We start from the raw sequence: 18616 nt of genomic DNA, 5'->3' as shown, positions 1-18616 counted from the left end.
TTTATGGTAAATTTGGCATTTTTAATATACAAAAGCAAACTTGGGCAATTTGGCTTTGCTCAGGTAAAGTAAACATGAATTTATTGTGATTTAGTTATTGACAAAATCTCCCTTAAGACATGAGAGAGCTGAAAAAAGATCGTCTATCAGACAAACTAATTAGTCCATTCCCTGCCATTTTGTTTTTGCTTGAGTTGTTTTCTACATGTGGAATTCACACTTCCTCACCTCTACTTTGTAGAATGCTAGTTTTCTTCAATGCAAATCTTAGACAAAATCTAAAGACAAATCTTAGACCTCATATAATTCCCAGGTGTTAGTATAATTTTGTACATGTGCTATTTTAAACACTTTCCTAGATACATGTTGTATCCCCCCAGAGATGTGAGTTCTTTAAGACCAGGAAGTATTTCAGGATTTTTGTCTTTGTCATTGCTCCTGTTTAGTATCTTTATCACCGAACACATTGAGTTTTACTAAGGAAGTACTTAATTTCTAGTTGTTTAATTGATTTAGAATGAATATGCTTTATAATAAGTCAGAGAAGTTCCTTTGAAATATGTTTTTCAGAAAAAAAAACTTTTAAAAGATGAGATAGTGTATGGCTTTTACTGAGAATTTACCATAGGAATTTATGTAGAGGAGAAATATAAGGGGTGAGACTTTTTAAATACTTTCACTGTCAACACAAAATGGACAAAAGGAAGAAGCAGAAATGACAAGCTAAGAACCATTAGTCAAATGCATGTAAAAATGTGTCCTCATTGTCCAAGTTCACCTCATTATCTTTTATGAGACCATATAAATTATTACATGGCAAAATTACGGTAGTATCATTGAAACATTTATAGCACCCATGGTGACTATAAATAAAGGACAATGACTATAAATATTCCCAGATGGTGCTTGATCACAAAATATAGCAGACTTCCTATATAAAAGATAGAAGCAAAACATTTATTCGGATACCTGAAAACCAAATCCCAAAACCATCAAGCTGATTTCATCATAGTAGCAAAGAAATTAATAAGTCACAATAGCACAGAGACCCTCAGCATCCTTTAGCCTTTCCACAAACAAATATACGATCAATATTTACTCACAAACCTGATTAACTCCTTGCATGAGGGTGCTCCCTCCATTTCTCTGACTCTGACTCCCAGCTTTCTGTGGGTTCTGCTCCACCCTTCAGCAAACTCCTCCCACCACAGGCTCCATGTGACTACATTTAGCCTATTAGGGGCAGTTTATTTTCAAAGCAGGGAGGATCTTCAAATTCCCTTAGACTTATTAAGGGGCAGGGAAAAATCTTCAAATTCCCATTACCACTATAGTCACTTCATTCAACAGATTGCTGATCACATTAACAAATTATTTCAGATGCTTCCAGAAGTTCAGCTGAGTTCATTTCAGATTTTCTAGTCAGTCTTCAACTGGAAGAGGCCTGGTAGCTATTTTTTCAACCTGTCAGTCAGTGGCTCATATCTTTAAATGCTGAGGGGATTTTGGAATCTTCCAAATCACTCCATGAATTAGGCAGTTTTGTCTTAAATAGCCACATGTACAAACCAGACAATGAATGATACTAGTTTCAAAGTATAAGGGAGTATTTCAGAGACCCTCTGAAGTTTTGGGCTGGTTATATCTGGATATAAAAAGATCAGAAATATTTCAAGGTCTAGCAGGCCACTGTTACTTGAAGCCCTCTAAAGATCTTTAGTTTGAATGAGACAACTGGGTTTTTCTCCAGGGCACCACTACTCCAGATGGGAGGGAATTCAACCACTTCTCCCCTGTGGGGGTCCAGAGATAACTGTCTTTATGTCACGTGCCTCTGCTAGTCTAAGCCATGTAGAACAGACTTGCTCTCTCACAATCTCAGGTTTCCCTCAGCAAGATGAACTTTCTATGTCAACACAGTACCTGTGTGACAGATTTTCTGGAGGATATCTTTTTCTTTTAGCATAATTTTATTCAAGGTTGGATTGTCCTCTGCCTTACTGCTGTTTTCCTATACTCTGTTCCCTCTCTCACTCTACACTTCATCTTTTGTTTCATGTTAATAAAATTTTAGCAATGGATTATTCAGTGCCAAACCATGAACAGCTCAGAAAGTCAGGTTACCATACTCATTGTCAGACCAATTCATGATTCTCCTTAATGGTATTTTGGCTCTATCATGGACACTCCTGGAAGAGCTACATAATTCCTAAGCCCAGGCACTGAACTTTTCAAAGAAAAATTCCAGGGACTTTTCCAAACTTCATGTAATCATGAAATCTCAGATTTGGAGGCGGCATTTAATTTTGTCTGGACTAATTCGTATTACAATAAGAATCCCCTCTATATTATTTTCTTCAAGTTTCTCCTAGTTCTATGGAAACAATGGAGAATTCACTACCTTCAGATATGAGTTATTCCCTTTTGTACAGCTCTAATTATTAGCATTTTTCTGTCTAAAATATTCTTCTTTTGCTACTCCCACTGATTGCTCCCATTTCTACCCTCTCGGAACAAGCACAACAAGTTTCATCCCTCCTTCTATGCTATAGATTCTTAATCTAAATAATGTTGTTGCTTTCAACCAATTTTTAAATGACATAGTCAGGGCCCTCATGATGTAGATCATCTTTCTCTGAATGTGTTCCAGCTTGGTTATGTCTTCTTAAAACATACTAACTAAAACCAAGCACAGTGCTACAGTTGTGGTCTGAAAAAGAAAATGTTCAGGAGAAGTAATGCTCAAATATGGTCAATATTTCACAGTCATTCTATGTGGTAGCTGGATAGACAGTTAAAGCAATATAAAAGAGATACCAATGGTTAGGTTAGCTCATTGCTCCCTTGCAATGTTACAGGTTAAAAAAGCGTTATTTCTACTAGTAAAATGGCATAGGCAAAGGAGATATTTCTGAGAGAAACTCTATATAAGCAATTAATGTAGAGATGAATTGGAGTCAGGTTTAAAACTGGAATCTATGATTAAGGATAGCACCCACTTTAAGTTTTATGTAGCACAATGAGAGACATGTATTATAAATCAATATATGTCAGGGACATGACTCTTCCCTATCACTTCAGAGTTGTTCTTTATCACAGATGCCACTTCTGGGAACTACCACAACACTCTCTTTTCTTTGGAAAACAGCCCAGAAAATGTTTATAACCTGGCCTAGATACCCTGCTAGAAGGTAGAAGGTTAAAGACAATTTTTTTGTCTTTTTTTTGAGAATTTTTCAAATTCTCCCAAAACCATATAGTAGTGCTAAATTGCCAGAGGTACATTGACCAGGCAGTAGGAGATGGCAGACATAAACAGGAGAGATTCACTCTAAGCTAGCCAGAAGTGGAAAATATGGACTTGATTTAGTAGGATGAGAAGCCAGTCAAGTCAACAACCATTTATTCAGTCCTGTCTCTGTGTTAAGCACTATGCCAAATGCTGGAGAGTAAAAAGAAAGCCCATGTTCTCAAGGAATAAATACTCTACCAAGAGAGAAAACATATACAAAGAAGATCAAAGAAAATTTCAGATAGGCTCTTTGGAAAATCTGAGGAAAACATTTTTGTATATGGAGGGACTAGAAGAGCTGGATATAAAACAATAGAACATTTCAGATAGCCTGAAATGATCTGTCCTGCATAGGGTAAAATAAATTTAAGACTACTAGTTCATGCATAAATGTAAATGTTCTAATTGGTCTGCTTCTTGAAAAAACTTGACCTTGGAGGAAACTAACAAGGTCTGAAGAAATGGGGAACATTGAAGGCAAAGAGATAGATACATGTCAGAAGTGATGATAACAGGTGATGGGAAGTGCTTGTGTGGGATGGGGAGGGGACAATTATCTCCTCTAGGAGCAAACCTCAATGTTTTTTCACAATAATTCCACGGAAAGTACAAGGAATTTATAGGGTTTTAGGATGGTGGTCATAGAAGGAGGAACAACTTCTTGACAATCCATGGATTTGGGTACAAGACCTTCTATTTATCACTTACTTTGTAAGTAAATCTAAATTTTATTTGATGCTTAAAAAGCCTTGAAAGTTTAACAAGGGCTAGTAGGGAAACGTTAAATGTTGACATTTTCAGATTCTACCTAGGTGGAGCAAATGAGCTAGGTAACTATGTTGTGAAAATATATCTAGATTCATCTTGTCTGAAAGCAACCTCTAAAATAAGTATTACAAAGTATACACATAGAAAACATGATTTTCTATGGATTATAGTTGAAGTCATATGGTATCACATGAATTTGATCAAGGCAGATGGGGTACATCTATGGCTTTCCAAGAATAGGAGAGTGTTTCCTCAGTCTGTATCCAAATAACTGTTTCAGATGTATACTGTAATTTGTATAGCTTTTGTTTTTATAACCTGGTTCAAAAATTTTTATGGAAATTAAACTTTTACAGATGACGTTTAAGCATTATTATGAAAAAGTCAAAACACTAAGAGAACTTAAATGATTGTACAAGGTGAGAGGGTTTAATTTACATTCACATGTCCAAATTCTACCAGACTGAATATTTTAAATCAGCAACAGCCTCCTATATGTTACAATAGAAATATGATCAACTCTCTCCTGCAGTAGACTATTATTTTAGAATGGGGGTCACAGAAGTCACTGGGGAAGAGAGAACTCTTCTCTTTCACAATCTACTTTCCAGAGGAAGATTCCCAAAGGTATTTGTGATTCTGCTTCATAACAAATGTGGAAAACTGCTTCACAAGATTAACATTTTGTCACATAGTAAAGAAATATCTTGAAGGTACAACCAAGTTACAATTACACACAACAAAATTTTAAACCGGTCAGGCTCTTTATGATCCCAGAACTACTAGATCAACTCTTACTATGTTTCAGTGTGTGTGAGCTCCAAGAAGGAAAGCATTTAATAGTTTCTTCAGTAAAACTCATTACAATGGGGAAGTGATGGGAAAAAAATATATATAACATACTCAAGGGCTATATGCTATAAAATATTCTCAAAGAGCTAGAACATATAAGTAACTAACATTTTGCAAAAAATAAATACATTTATTTGATGGGATGAACTTTAATATAGGGAGAGATTATATTTTATTTTTAAAAAGACAAAAAACTTACTAAATTCTGGAGTCAAAGACTGCTTGCTGAAAGCAAAAAAATATATAACAGGTGTCATTTTGAAATGTATAAATATGTTAACTATAGGCATCAACATTTGTGAAATGTGGAAATAAATTCTTTGTTAGAACTAAAATATTTAATTTTTTTTCAAATAACGTGTAAAATTAATTTTGTTCTCCAGCTCATTTTTTTAGAGATGAGGAAAATGAAACAAATAGGGTTAAGTGATTCATCTAAGGTTGCATAGCTAGTAAGTATCTGAGGCCAGCTTTGAACTCAGGAAGATGAGTTTCCCTAACTTCAAGCCTGGCACTCTATCAACTATACCACCTAGAGGCCCCTCCTCAAAAAAAATACCTATGTGGTTTCTAGATTCAAAGATTTCTGGTTGAAAGCATTTAGATAAAAGAAAACAAAAACAAAAACAAAACAAAACAAAAATCTAGATGCCACTTTGGGGTCTTTAAATATGATAATTATAAGCCATACAAATTTGTGAAACTTGGGGATATAGTCTTTGTCAGATCTAAAACTCAACAATTAGCAAGTGAAATTTTTTGTTTTTTTTTTTCAAATTTCAAGTAAAAATAATTTTAACCCTAAAAAAATGATTTTCAAATTGTCTCCCTCTTTCCCTTCCACCTCCTCAAGAAGGCAAGTAATTTGAAATAGCTTATATATGTGCAGTCAGGCAAAACATATTTTGATATTTGTCATGTTCTGAAAGGATAAAAAAGACCAAAAAATTAAAAATAAAGAAAGGCCAAAATATGCTTTGAACTGCATTCAGATTCCATCAATTCTTTCTCTGGAGGTGGACAGCAATTTTCATCATAAATCCTTAGGAAATGTCTTGGATCATTGTATTGATGAGAATAGCTGTCATTTACAATTGATCATCATCAATGAACAATAACAATATTGTTGTTATTGGGCACAATCATCTTCTGGTTCTGCTTATTTCACTCTGCATCAGTTCATATAACTCTTCCCAAGTTTTTTTTTTTTCTGAAAGCGTCCTGCTCATCATTTCTTATAGCACAATAGAATTCTGTCACAATCATAAACCACAGCTTGTATAGTCATTCACAGGAGGGGCATCCCCTCATATTCTGATTATTTGCCACCCTCCCCAACTGCTACAAATATTTTGTTCCTGTAGGTCACTTTCCTTTTCATTTTTCATCTCTGGGATATAGATCTTGTAGTGGTATTGTTGGGTCACTACTTATACCCAGTTGTATAGCCCTTTGGGCATAGTTCCAGATTACCCTTTAGAATGATTGAATCAGTTCACAACTGCACCAACAATTCATTAGTGTAGCAAAATTTCCACATCCCTTTATACATTTACCATTTTCTTTTTCTGTCACAGCAGCCAATCTGATAGATGTGAGGTGGTACCTCAGAGATGTTTTAATGTGTATCTTTCCAATTAATACTGGGGGTGACCAGGTGGCACAGTGGATAGAATTCTGGGCCTGGAGTCAGAAAGACTTATTTTCCTGAGCTCAAATCTAACTTCAGACACTTACTAGCTAAGTGACCCTGGGCAGGTTACTTAAACTTTTTGTTTCAGTTTCATCATTTGTAAAATGAGATGAAAAAGGAAATGACAAACTGCTTCAGAATCTTTCCCAAGAAAACCCCAAATGGCATCACAAAGAGTCAGACATGATTGAAAAATGACTGAAAAGCAACAATAATTAATAGTGATTTAGAGACTATAGAGAGCTTTGATTTGTTCTTCTATAAATTGGCTGTTCATATCCTTTGGCCATTTATTAATTGAAGAGTGACTTGTATTCTTATAAAGTTGACTCATTTCTAAGGGAATTATAAGAAATGAAAAAAAGTGTACTGAGTCCATCTTGTGACATAATTCTGGCTCTAGCTCAATTCCTTTTCTATTCAATTATGCATCTAGTCAAATTTCTGTCTTGTGAGAAAATTCTATTCAATTATGGGAATTATGAGAAAACTGTATTGCATTGTTTGGACCTAGTCCTGCATGGCTGAGAATCTGGACTACCTCAACCTGTTAGTTACTTAGAGTTACATAACTAAGGATGTAGGTTATGGTAACCAGAAACCAAGTCAGATTCAAAGATTGATGGAAGAAGTTTTCTCACAATTATGAATATGAAACAATTTATATATTTTATTTGAAAACTGACCCTATGCTCATCAGATCAGTTACTGCTTCCTTGTTCTCTTTTTTGCTTTGTTTTGGTTTTTGTTTTTAAAGGGCGGTAGTGGGACATTGATTTTTCTGATTACAGGGAATTATACTTGTGTGTTTTCCTCCTTCCCAAACCTTGAAACTCATTCATTCTCCCTCATAATTCAGAAAGCCCTTAATCTGTCTTCCAATTAGAAATCAGATTACCTAATGCTGTATCATAGTTTACATTTTGTCATTTTTTATTTATTTATTTATTCACTCATTCATTCATTCATTTATTTATTTTGATTTTAGCATATAAAAAACTGTCTCTCCTTGTATTTGGAGACCAGAGCCTAAGGTAAAGAGGTCTCATACCAAACTTGCTGATAGATGGCCTTTAGTTCTAACAAAGAATCTATCTCCATGTTTCACAAATGTTGATGACTGTAATTAACATATTTACAAATTTCAAAATGGTATTTTTTTTTTTGCTTTCAGCAAGCATGATTAGCATGCATTGCTTAATAAGTTGACATGCTCAGAAGTTTAAATCTTGGTTTGGTCAATTATTTCCCCACCATAGTACTCTATATATTTGTGAAATGAAACCTTTATCAGAGAAAGTTGCTGTAAATTTTCCTCCAGTTTTCTGCTTTCCTTTAAACTTTGACTTCATTGGTTTTGTTTATGGAAAGAATGTTTACATTTAATACACTAGAAATTATCCATTCTACATTCCATAATGCTATCTATCTTTGGTCATTAATTTTTCCTTTATCGATAGATTTGAGAGGTACAATTTTCCATACTCCCCTAATTTGCTTTTATAGCACCCTTTATTGCCTAAATCATATAGTCATTTTAATGTTATCTTGGTAGTTTAACCCGAGGGTTTTCTTGTTTATTTGTTTTTCTTTTGCCAAACTGTTTTCTAGTTTTCCCAGAAGTTTTTGTCAAATATAGCTAATTCTTGTCCTAAAAAGCTGGGATTTTTAGTTTATCTAAGAATAGATTATTATGGTCATTTTCTACTGTAAATTGTATACCTAATCTATTCCACTGATCCACTACTCTATCTCTTAGCCAGTACCAGATTGTTTTGATGGTTGCGACTTTGTAATACAGTTTGAGATCTGGTGATGTTGAGTCACTTTCCTTAATATTTTTTCCCCTTAATTCCCTTAATATTATTGATCTTTTGTTCTTCCAGATTAATTTTATCATAATTTTTCCTAGTTGTATAAAATAATTCTTTGGATGTTTTATTGGTATGGCATTGAATAAGTAAATTAATTTAGGTAGAATTGTCATTTATATTATATTGTCAGTCTATGCATGTGCAAATAATTTTTTTTTCTAATTGTTCAGATTTGACTTTATTTATCTGAGAAGTGTTTTGTAATTGCATTCATATAGTTCCTGGGTTTATCTTTGCAAGTAGACTTATAAGTATTTTATGCTGTTTACAATTATTATAATTATTATTACAGCAATTGGGGTTAAGTAACTTGCTCAAGGTTACACGGCCAGTTATTTTGTGTGGGTGTTAAGAATCTGAGCCCAGAACCGATCCCAGGTCTCCCAACTCTGGGGCCAGAGCTCTTACTCACTGTGCCACATGGCCGCTGTCTGCTTACAGTTATTTTAAAAGGAATCTCTTACTGCTGGGTTTTGCTAGTAATATATAATATATAAAAATGCTAATGATTTAGGGAGGCTATTTTATATCTTGCAACTTTGCTGAAGTTGTTAATTGTTTCAACTAGTTTTCAGTTAATTCTCTAGGACTCTCAGAGGCCAAGATGGTAGAGGAAAGCCAGGAGGTAGTTTAAGGTCTTTCTCTTCTGGTTACCTCAAAAACAGTGTTAAATCAAGTCTGAGAACCAGTTCTGGAGTGACAAAATTCCCCAGACACCCCCCAGAAAGGATGATACAATTTTCCAGCCCAAGGTAACTTATAAGGACTTCAGAAAAAGTCTGTCTCACTTGGATAAAAGGGAATGGCAGCCCAGTGCTGAAGGTGTCTGGTCAAACCAGGGGAAGGCTGTTAGCCCCAGCACAGAGCAGCAACTGTGGCTCTGTGTTCTGGTTCTACAGGCCAATGATAAAACAGATCAGTTGTGCGGGCTCCAGCCCCAGTGCAGGCAGACTGCCAGCGATGGAACCTTGAGCATAGGAGGCATAACTGGGCCAGTGAGCCTATTTAAGTGAGCAAAATGCCAGCTCCTGAGGCGTTGGAACAGGAAGTCAGTGACAAGGTCCCTGGATCCCAGCACAAGGAGTTTGGGATGGTGGTCCTTGTACCCCAGGAGCAGAGTTCAGCTTTAAATGTCACAAAATAGTCTAAAAATTGAGCAAAAAACAAACAAAAAGAGCCCTGACCATAGAAAGCTACTGTGACAACAGGAATGATCAAAACACAAATTCTGAAATGGCCAACAATTGCAAAATGCCTATTTGTGAAGAAGTCTCAAAGATGACTATGAATTGGTCTCAAGCCCAAAAGCTCCTCTTGGAAAAACTCTAAAAGGATTTTAAAATCAAATAAGAGAGGTAGATGAAAACTTTGAAAAGAAATGAGAGTTATGCAAGAGAATCATGAAAAAGACTCAATAGCTTGGAAAATGAACCAAAAAAAAAGTAACTGAAGAAAGCAATTCCTTGCAAAACAGAATTGGCCAAATTGGAGGGCAAAAAAAAAATCTGATGGGGAAAAAAAATTCTTAAAAAGTAGAATTGGTCCAATGAAAAAGGAAGTACAAAAACTAACTGAAGAAAATAATTCCTGAAAAATTAGAATTGGGCAAGTGGAAGAGTATTTGAGACATCAAGAATCAGTCAAACAATATCAAAAGAATGAAAAAGTAGAAGAAAATGTAAAATAACCTCATTGACAATACAACTGACCTGAAAAATAGATCCAGAAGAGATAATTTAAGAATTATTGAACTACCTAAAAGTCATGATCAAAAAGAAAAGAAAAGAAAAGAAAAAAAGAGCCTATACAACATCTTTCAAGAAACTGTCAAGGAATACTGTCCTGATATCTTAGAGTCAGACAGTAAAATATTCATTGAAAAAATCTCTCACTCCCCTTCTGAAAGAGATTCCAAAATGAAACTTCCAAGAAATATTGTCAAATATTTCAAAAACAGGTCAAAGGAAAAATACTGCAAGCAGCTAGAAAGAAGCAATTCAAATATCAAGGAGCCACAGTCAGGATTACACAGGATTTAGCAGCTTAGACATTAAAGGATAGAAGGGCTTGGGATATGATATTTCAGAAGGCAAAGGAGTTTGGATTACAACCAAGAATAAACTACCCAGCAAAACTGAGCATAACCTTTCAGGGGAAAAAAACAACAACAAAAAATGAACATACACTGAAATATGGGACTTTTGAACTTCCTTGATTAAAGACCAGAGAAAAACAGCAAACTCTATCTTCAAATAAAAGGCTCAAGAGAAGCATTAAAAAGGTCAACAGCAAGGAAAAACAAAACAGAACAAGTTATTCAATAGGATTCCCTAAGTATGCCATCATATCATCTGCAAAAGAATGATAGCTTTGTTTCCTTATTTCCTGTTATTCTATTCTGTTAGTTTCTTTTTCTTCTCTTATTGCTAATAGCTAGCATCTAGAATGGTATCACTTAATGGTCATCCTATTTTCACCCTTTATCTTACTGGGAAGGCTTATCCACACAAAAAAAGTGTCTGCTTATGGTTTTAGATAGATATTACTTATTATTTAAAGGAAAGTTCTATTTCTTCTTATACTTTCTAGTGTTTTTAATAGGAATGAGTGCTGTAGTTTGTAAAAAGAAATTTCTGAATTCAGTGAGATAATCATATGATATTCTTGTTTAAGTACTGATATGGTAAATTATGTTGATACTTTTCCTAATTTCCAAGTACTTTATAAGTTGTAAATATCCATCCTTTACATTTTGATTGTTAGATTTACTGGAATATAATCGAACAAAATATTTCCTAATAATTGTTTTAATTTAATCTTTAAAAAAATTGATATTGTTAATTTGGTTTTCTTACCTTTCTAAAAATAAAATTAACCAATGGCTTATCTGTTTGATTGTCACCCATCCCACCCCTACTCCCATCAAACCAGCTCCTAGTTTTATTCATTAGTCCAATGTTTTTTTTTTTAATTTTCTATTTTAGTAATCTATTTTTTTTACTTTAAGGACTTCTAATTTGGTGTTTAAAAGGGGATTTTTAATTTGTTCTTTTTCTAGTTTTATATTGCTTTTTGTATTTCTTTGTTTTGTTTTGTTAGTTGCATGCTCAATTCTTTCATCTGTTCTTTATTTTATTGGTATAAATTTTTATAGATGTAAATATTCCCCTTTGTACTGCTTTGACTGCAGCCCATAAATTATGACATACTGTCTCATTATTGTCTTTCTCTTTAAGACATCTTTTACAGATGAGTTCATCCTAATCTCATTCATAGTTATCATTAAGGTGTATTTCCCTTCATCCTATTTCCCCTGTTTTTTCTCTTCTCTTCTCTTCTCCTCTCCCCTCCTACTCTCTTCTTCCCTCCCTTTCTTTCTCCTCCCTTCCCTCCCACCTTCTCCTCCCCTTCCTCTTCTCCCCTCCCCTCTTCTCCCTCTCTTCCCATCCCTTCCCTTCTCTCTCTTTCTCTCTACTTTCACCATATTTTGCTTCTCAGTACCCCATCCCCCAATCTACCCACTCTTCTATCAGCATCACCCTTATTTCCCATGTCTCCTTCTTCCTTATAGGTTAAGGTAGATTTCTCTACTCAACTGAGTGCATATGTTATTCTCTCAATCAATTCTGATGAAAGTAAAGTTTAAGCATTGCCCATCCTGACCATCTTCCCATCCACTTTAAAAGCTCTTTGATACCTCTTTTCTGTGAGATAATTTACCCCATTCTCCCTCTTCCTTCTCCATATTCTCATTGTATCTCTCTTTCTAATCCTTTATTTTAAAAATATTTTTATCCTATCACAGTCTATTCACATCTATGTCCCCTTTATATGTATATTCCTTCTAACTGCCCTAATAATGGTATCATCTTTCCATGCAGAAATAGAAACAGTTTAGCCTTAGTGAATCTCTTCTGATTTCTCTATCATGCTTACCTTTTCATGCTGCTCTTAAATTCTTGTATTTGGAAATCAGATATTTTTTTGTTCAGCTCTGGTCTTTTCATCAGAAATGTTTTAAAGTCCCTTGTCTCATAAAATTCCCACCCCATGCCCTTGAAGGATTCTAATCAGTTTTGATGGGTAGGTGATTCTTGATTGTAATCCTAGCTCCTGTGCCCTCCAGAATATCATATTCCAAGTCCTTTGATCCTTTAAATATAGCTTCTTGATATTTTAATTATTTGTTGATTTTTCCTCTTTTTTCTGACTGTTTGCAGTATTTTTTACTTGTCTCAGAAGCTCTTGAATTGGATATAATATTCTTAGGATTTCCATTTTGAGATCTCTTTCAGGAGGTGATCAGGAGATTTAAATTTATAGTTTAGCCTCTGCCTCTAAGATTTCAGGATAGTTTTCCTTGATACTTTCTTATAAAAACAATGTCTAGGCTCTTTTTTTGATCATGGCTTTCAGATAGTCCAGGAATTTTAAAATTATCTCTCCATATTTATTTTCCTATTCAATTTTTTAAATGACATATTTCACATTTTGTTTAACTTTTTCATTCTTTTGATTTGTTTTATTGTTAATTGATGTCTAATGAAGTCATTACCTTCTACTTGCCTAATTCTAATTTTCAAGGAATTATTTTTTAGCAAACTTTTGTACTTCATTTTCCATTTTGTCAAAACTTCTATATAAGGAGTTGCTTTCTTGAGTGATCCTCCACAATTTTTTTAATGCTTCCATTATCAAGTTGTTGAGCTTTCAAAAATATTTTTCTAGCATCATTCTCATTTCTTTTCCTAATTTTCCCTCTACCACTTTATTTGATTTTTAAATTCCTTTTTGAAGTCTTCTAGGAGTTCTTTTTAGGTCTGACACTAATTGACCTTTGTTTTTGAGACTGTGCATGCATCTGTTTAGACACCCTCTTCATCTGAGCTTGTTTTTTGATCTTCTCTATTACTGTAGTATTTGCTGTGATCATGTGTAGCAGCAAGTACCCCAGCATACCCAGGGTGGCTGCCAACACAAGTTCTTCAATCTGCTTTTCTAAAGGAAAGCAACTCAAAATGGGTTAACAAGTTTAGTTTAATCAATCAAACATATAATTTACCTTGTTCAGGGGAAAAAGTCAACATCCTGAACTTCAGAGTATACAGATAGAAGTTACAAGAAAACAGAAAAAAAAACATTATCAAGCAGTCTTCCAAACTGTCCAACCCTTACATACATCCATACTTAATCACAGTTACCAGAGAGGGAAGCATCAACATCTGGGTTTTCAAAGCGGAAGGTGGGAGGAGGGGGCGGGGCTCTTAACAGCTGCCCAGAGTCTCATCTGGTCAAATCACACAACATTTCTCAAAGTGAGCCCCCAAGCAAAGCCTCCCATTAGGGCTTCTATAGCCTTCTCCTGGCTCAGAGAATGTAACAATCTTCTTGACCCATTGCTCAATCACAAAGTATCACCTGAAAAACAAGCCTCCCACCATAGGCTCCAGGTGCACTTAAACCTAGGGGCAGGGAAGATCTTAATTTACATTCCTATAACATCATGTTCTTTTTGTGTTTGTTGTTGCTTGGTGATTTTCCAAGCCTATTTCTTATTTTTTCTTTTAACTTTGTGTTATAATTGGGCCCTTCTGTTGGCACAGAAGAGGCACAGTCTTAAGGTTCAGGTTTTTTGTGCCAGTGTTTTTTTTGTTTGTTGTTTTTTTTTGAAGCAATTGTGGTTAACTAACTTGCTCAAGGTTATATGGCCAGTTATTTCTGGGTGTGGTGCTAAGTGTCTGAGCCCAGATTCGATCCCCCAGGTCGTTCCACCAGAACTGGGGCTGGTGCTCTTACCCGCTGTGCTACCTGGCTGCCCCTGTGCCAGTGTTTGCAGAGCTAATTATGAGGATCTGTGAGATTTCAGTTCTTCCAAAGTGTTCTGATGTAAGGAGATTTGTGAGCACTGCTCTTCTGGCCTTTGCTTTGATCTGTGAGTGACCACAAACATTCTTTTCTGCCCGGGATTGTGACCAGTGTCCCAGGATACTAGTGTTCCTTCTAGACCTGGGCCTGTGACCTGGATGCCTACCTGTATGAATAATGTAATAGAGTCCTTCACCCAGTGCCAGTAAAGTGTCTCCTATAATCTTCTTCTGACCAGATGTCTGGGCATCTTACTGTCTTTGAGCTGAGAGCTCTGTATGTCACTGCTACAGATTCAGTCACTCCCAGGGCTTTTGCTGGCTTTCTAGGATACCGCCTGCACTCCATTTTCAACCCAGCAAGACAAACCTTTCCTGTTGACTTTCTAATTTGTCTTAGGCTAGAAAATTGTTTTACCCCATTTATTTGTTGGTTCTGTTCTTCCAGAATTTATTTTGATGCATATTTCAAAATTATTATTAGGATGGGAATTTGGGAGAGCTTAGGTGCATCCCAGTCTTTATTCTGCCATCTTCCTGTTTTGTTTTGTTTCAAAGTAGAGTACCTTTTATCAAATACCTAAACCAGATTTTTATTTGGTAACTAGGATTTTTTATTTTATTTTCCTTATTTAACACTGAGGGGAAAAACAAAACAAAAGCAATAAACTTACTTTTCTGGAGAATTGGGAAGGGAATACCATTTTTTAAAAAAATAAGCATTTATTGATTATTCTGTTTCTTATACTATTATTTATTTTAGTGATGAAACTAAAAACTAGTAATGATAACACTTTTGAGGGTTAAGATATTGCAAAAAAGTATTTTTTCCATTCTGTTGACTTTAAATTTTAGTTAAATCAATTTAATCTATCTAAACTGTTTTGGGTCACAGCCAATTTAGGCCATTCAAATTTTCAGAATCTGGTCTGGAATAAAATGAAGAATATTTGACAAAAGGCATTCTCCTTAACCATGATAAAGATTTTTTTTTCAGTATATTATTTCCTCATTGATAGAATGAACATAAAATAACAACTGCCTAAGTGAAAGACAGCTTAGCAAAGTGTACAGAAAAGCCTGGCCATGGAGTTAGGAAGACTTGTGTTTAATCCTTGCCTTTGATACACATTAGCAGTATAACAGTGGGTAAGTATTTAAATCTCTATGTGACTCAGGCCACTGTCTAAGACTCTGAAGACTTTAAATATGCAAGTTATAGTCATCAATGTTTGTGAGATTTCGGCATTCACCTTTTTTCAGAGCTAAAACTCAGCTATCAGCAAAATTCATAGGAGATATATATCTAGTATTACATAAAAAATTTAGAGCTGAAAGATCAGAGTTCATCTAATTGAAACCTCTCATTTTATGGAAAAGCGATCTGACTTCCAGGAAATTTTCCAAGGTAAAAGCATTTTATAACAACATGGCCAGCAAATAAAAAGATATAGGAACAAATTGAACCCAGGTCTTCTGACATTAAATCTAGGACCTATTCTACTTTGTCAAAATGCCTTCATTATTTCAAAATTATAAATAAATTCATTTAGCACTATATGCACTCTAGGAGAAGCAAATATGCACCATATCTAGGAGTATTTTTTGTTTGTTTTCTAGGCTTAGTTCTCTACACCGATAAAATAATAGATCAGTACATGAGGGCTATCTAGCTTTGATTTATGATCCCACAAATTGAAAAATGAATTACTTATCTGTGTCCATCATTTTCTATAGAATTATGTATATAAGACATGATCTCATCCTTCACATTTTAGCTGCAGAAAGAAACTCAATATATTTATAGGAATTGGATAACAATGAATTACAATATAATAAATGACATAAGAGTTCAAGGAAGAAAGAAATCAAAATAGAATAAGATAATCAGAGAAGTTGTCATGTCAACATATGAGCACTACCTTAGGTGATAGATTGAATTTATGCAAACAGAGAAGTGGAGGGGATTTTTGTGGTTGGCAAAACAAGTAACATGGTAACGGTGTGCTGTTCATCCTTCATTATTTTGAAGAGGAACAATGACCTCATGGGTTATGACTTGCATGTTAATTGGATTTAAGTGTACTCACATTGCATAAAGTCATCTTCCTTACTTCATCATCCTGAGTTATCAAAGTCCAGTGGCAAGAGAAAAGTCAAGATTATTAGCGATGGTTCAGGATGCAGTGGATGACCTTGGTGTTTTCAATGCCTGAATAAGCTCTAAGTACTACATGGTACCTGCTTCAGCCACTTACATTGGAACACATTTCACATTTGCCTTCTGAGCAAAGTCTTTACATGTTTGGAGTAGACATCCCATTAATTCAGCAACATATGTGAGGACTTTTAGTTACCCTCAACCTGGTTTTAGCCCATGTGCCAAGACAGTTTACCAGGATATGGCTGCTGTGCATGCTATAGCTTCTTAAAGTCACAGATGAGAATTGATTGAAGGTGGACACCAAAGGTGGATGCAAAGCCCTTAAAAGGACTCAGCAAACCCTCACAATAAGGGCACTATTCCTTCCTGAATAGTCCCAACCCTCCAAATAGTAAACATACATGATTACGAAAAAAACTTGAATCAGATTTAGTTAACATATTTAATAAAAAAAAATGTTCCCTGTTTCTTTCCTTTACTAAATAAAAGTCACTACATTGGTGCTAAACTAGTTAGCACCTCAGCTTCAAAACGCCTGAATGCTGACAGGGCATGAAGTGAAAAATGTCTCCACTGACATCCATGGGTGGTAGAAATTCTTAGGGAATCAGTATTCTTGTCCTTTCGGTCATGGATCAGCAGGGTTTTTTTTTTAACTTATTTTCTTGTTCGGGATTTGGAAGAATATTCCTTTTAACTCCACTGTAATCAACAGTTTCGAAATACTCCATGACTTAACATTGCTCAGAAAAGTTATAATTTTTTTTCTTCCCCGAATAAACCTTGTAAATCTCATTTTAAATGCAGAATCAAATAATAAATATCAAGCCTAGTATTTAAAACTTAAAACATTTTTTTTACCAATCTGTGACAGAGACGCAGTTCAAATCATAAGCGAATCAGAATTCACATCAGGTAGTCAATCAAACTAATGAAGGCTGCCTTCCCTCTAGCTTTTACTATTTAATCCATGAGCTTTATATGTTCACACTTTTAACATGCCTATTTTTGTAGGCTTTTCACTACTTTCCATAAGTGATTAATAAAACTTTAGTTTTATTTTCTCTATTACATTGTTTATGTTAATGAAATGAATGTAGAAAAGAATATTAAATACATATATGATTAATTTGTATATCAGTGTATAAGTAAGGAGGATTTTGATATTCCTTTTAGAGTTTAGTTTCTCAGGACCCATGACAATGGCAATGTCTAGTTTCCATGTATTAGATATTAACTCCCATAATAGCCCAAGGCCCTGTAGCAGCAAGCACCCCAAGCACGTCCTTAGGGTTTGCTGCCCATACAGGTTCTTAGATCTGCTTTGTTAAAGGAAAGCAACTCAAAATGGGTTAACAAGCTTACTTTAATCAGTCAGACATATATCGTTTACCTTGTTCAGGAGAAAAGGTCAGCACCCTGAACCTCAAAGTATACAGGCATAATTATCAAGACAGAAACATCACGTAGACAGATTTCCAAACTGTCCAACCATTACATCCATACCCAGTCAACATCTGGGTTTCCACATTCTGGGTTTTTCAAAGCCGGGGGACTCTCAACAATGGCTTCCCAGAATTCAGATCAAATCACAGAACACTTCTCAAAGTGAGTCCCAAAAACAAAGCTACACATCAGGGCTTATACAGCCTTCTCCGGGCTCAGAGAATTTAACAACCTTATTGACTCACTGGCCAATCAAGAAGTATCTACTGAAAAACAAGCCTCCCCCACCCCAGGCTTCAGGTGCACTTTAGCCTAGGGGCAGGGAAGATCTTTAAAATTTACATTCTTATTACAGGCCCCTAGATGGTAATTCCTAGAATCACAGTGAAAGGCAGTCCTACTGAGACTGCACAGTGAGGAATGACATAAGTACTATTTACAATGTTTGCGCTGAATGATGATATTGCCAGAGTTGACCTGTGAGGATATTGTCGGCAATATACTTTCTTTGTCTGTTGAGCTTGAAAAGCAAGTAGGTACTGCTCAGTGAGGGGGAAAAACATGAGGAATCCATAGGGGAACCCATGGGGGAACCCATTTGGGGTTTGGGTAATGCATAGAGGAATTCAAGTACCTGCTTCAACCAGCCCCCATTGAGGCTTG

General features: G+C 35.2%; 1 long non-coding RNA gene and 1 pseudogene across 1 annotated transcript in view; both read right to left on the bottom strand.

Annotated features, from left to right (window-relative positions):
- LOC138142740 (uncharacterized) overlaps positions 1–18301 on the bottom strand; it is a 78737-nt gene extending 60436 nt beyond the window's left edge. Inside the window, exon 1 of the long non-coding RNA XR_011163533.1 lies at positions 17901–18301. This is a non-coding gene — a long non-coding RNA (uncharacterized lncRNA). The remainder of the gene's footprint in view (positions 1–17900) is intronic.
- The window catches only part of LOC138142713 (large ribosomal subunit protein eL33 pseudogene), a 263679-nt pseudogene that overhangs the window by 147072 nt on the left and 97991 nt on the right, over positions 1–18616 (bottom strand).

The sequence above is a fragment of the Petaurus breviceps genome, unplaced genomic scaffold (genome assembly GCF_028583685.1).
Source record: "Petaurus breviceps papuanus isolate PSGF00001 unplaced genomic scaffold, PetGlider_PUasm1.0 90602, whole genome shotgun sequence".
Taxonomy (NCBI): Eukaryota; Metazoa; Chordata; class Mammalia; order Diprotodontia; family Petauridae; genus Petaurus; species Petaurus breviceps.
Note: the sequence above shows the minus strand (reverse complement) of the source record. Positions and strands in the feature narration are given on the sequence as shown.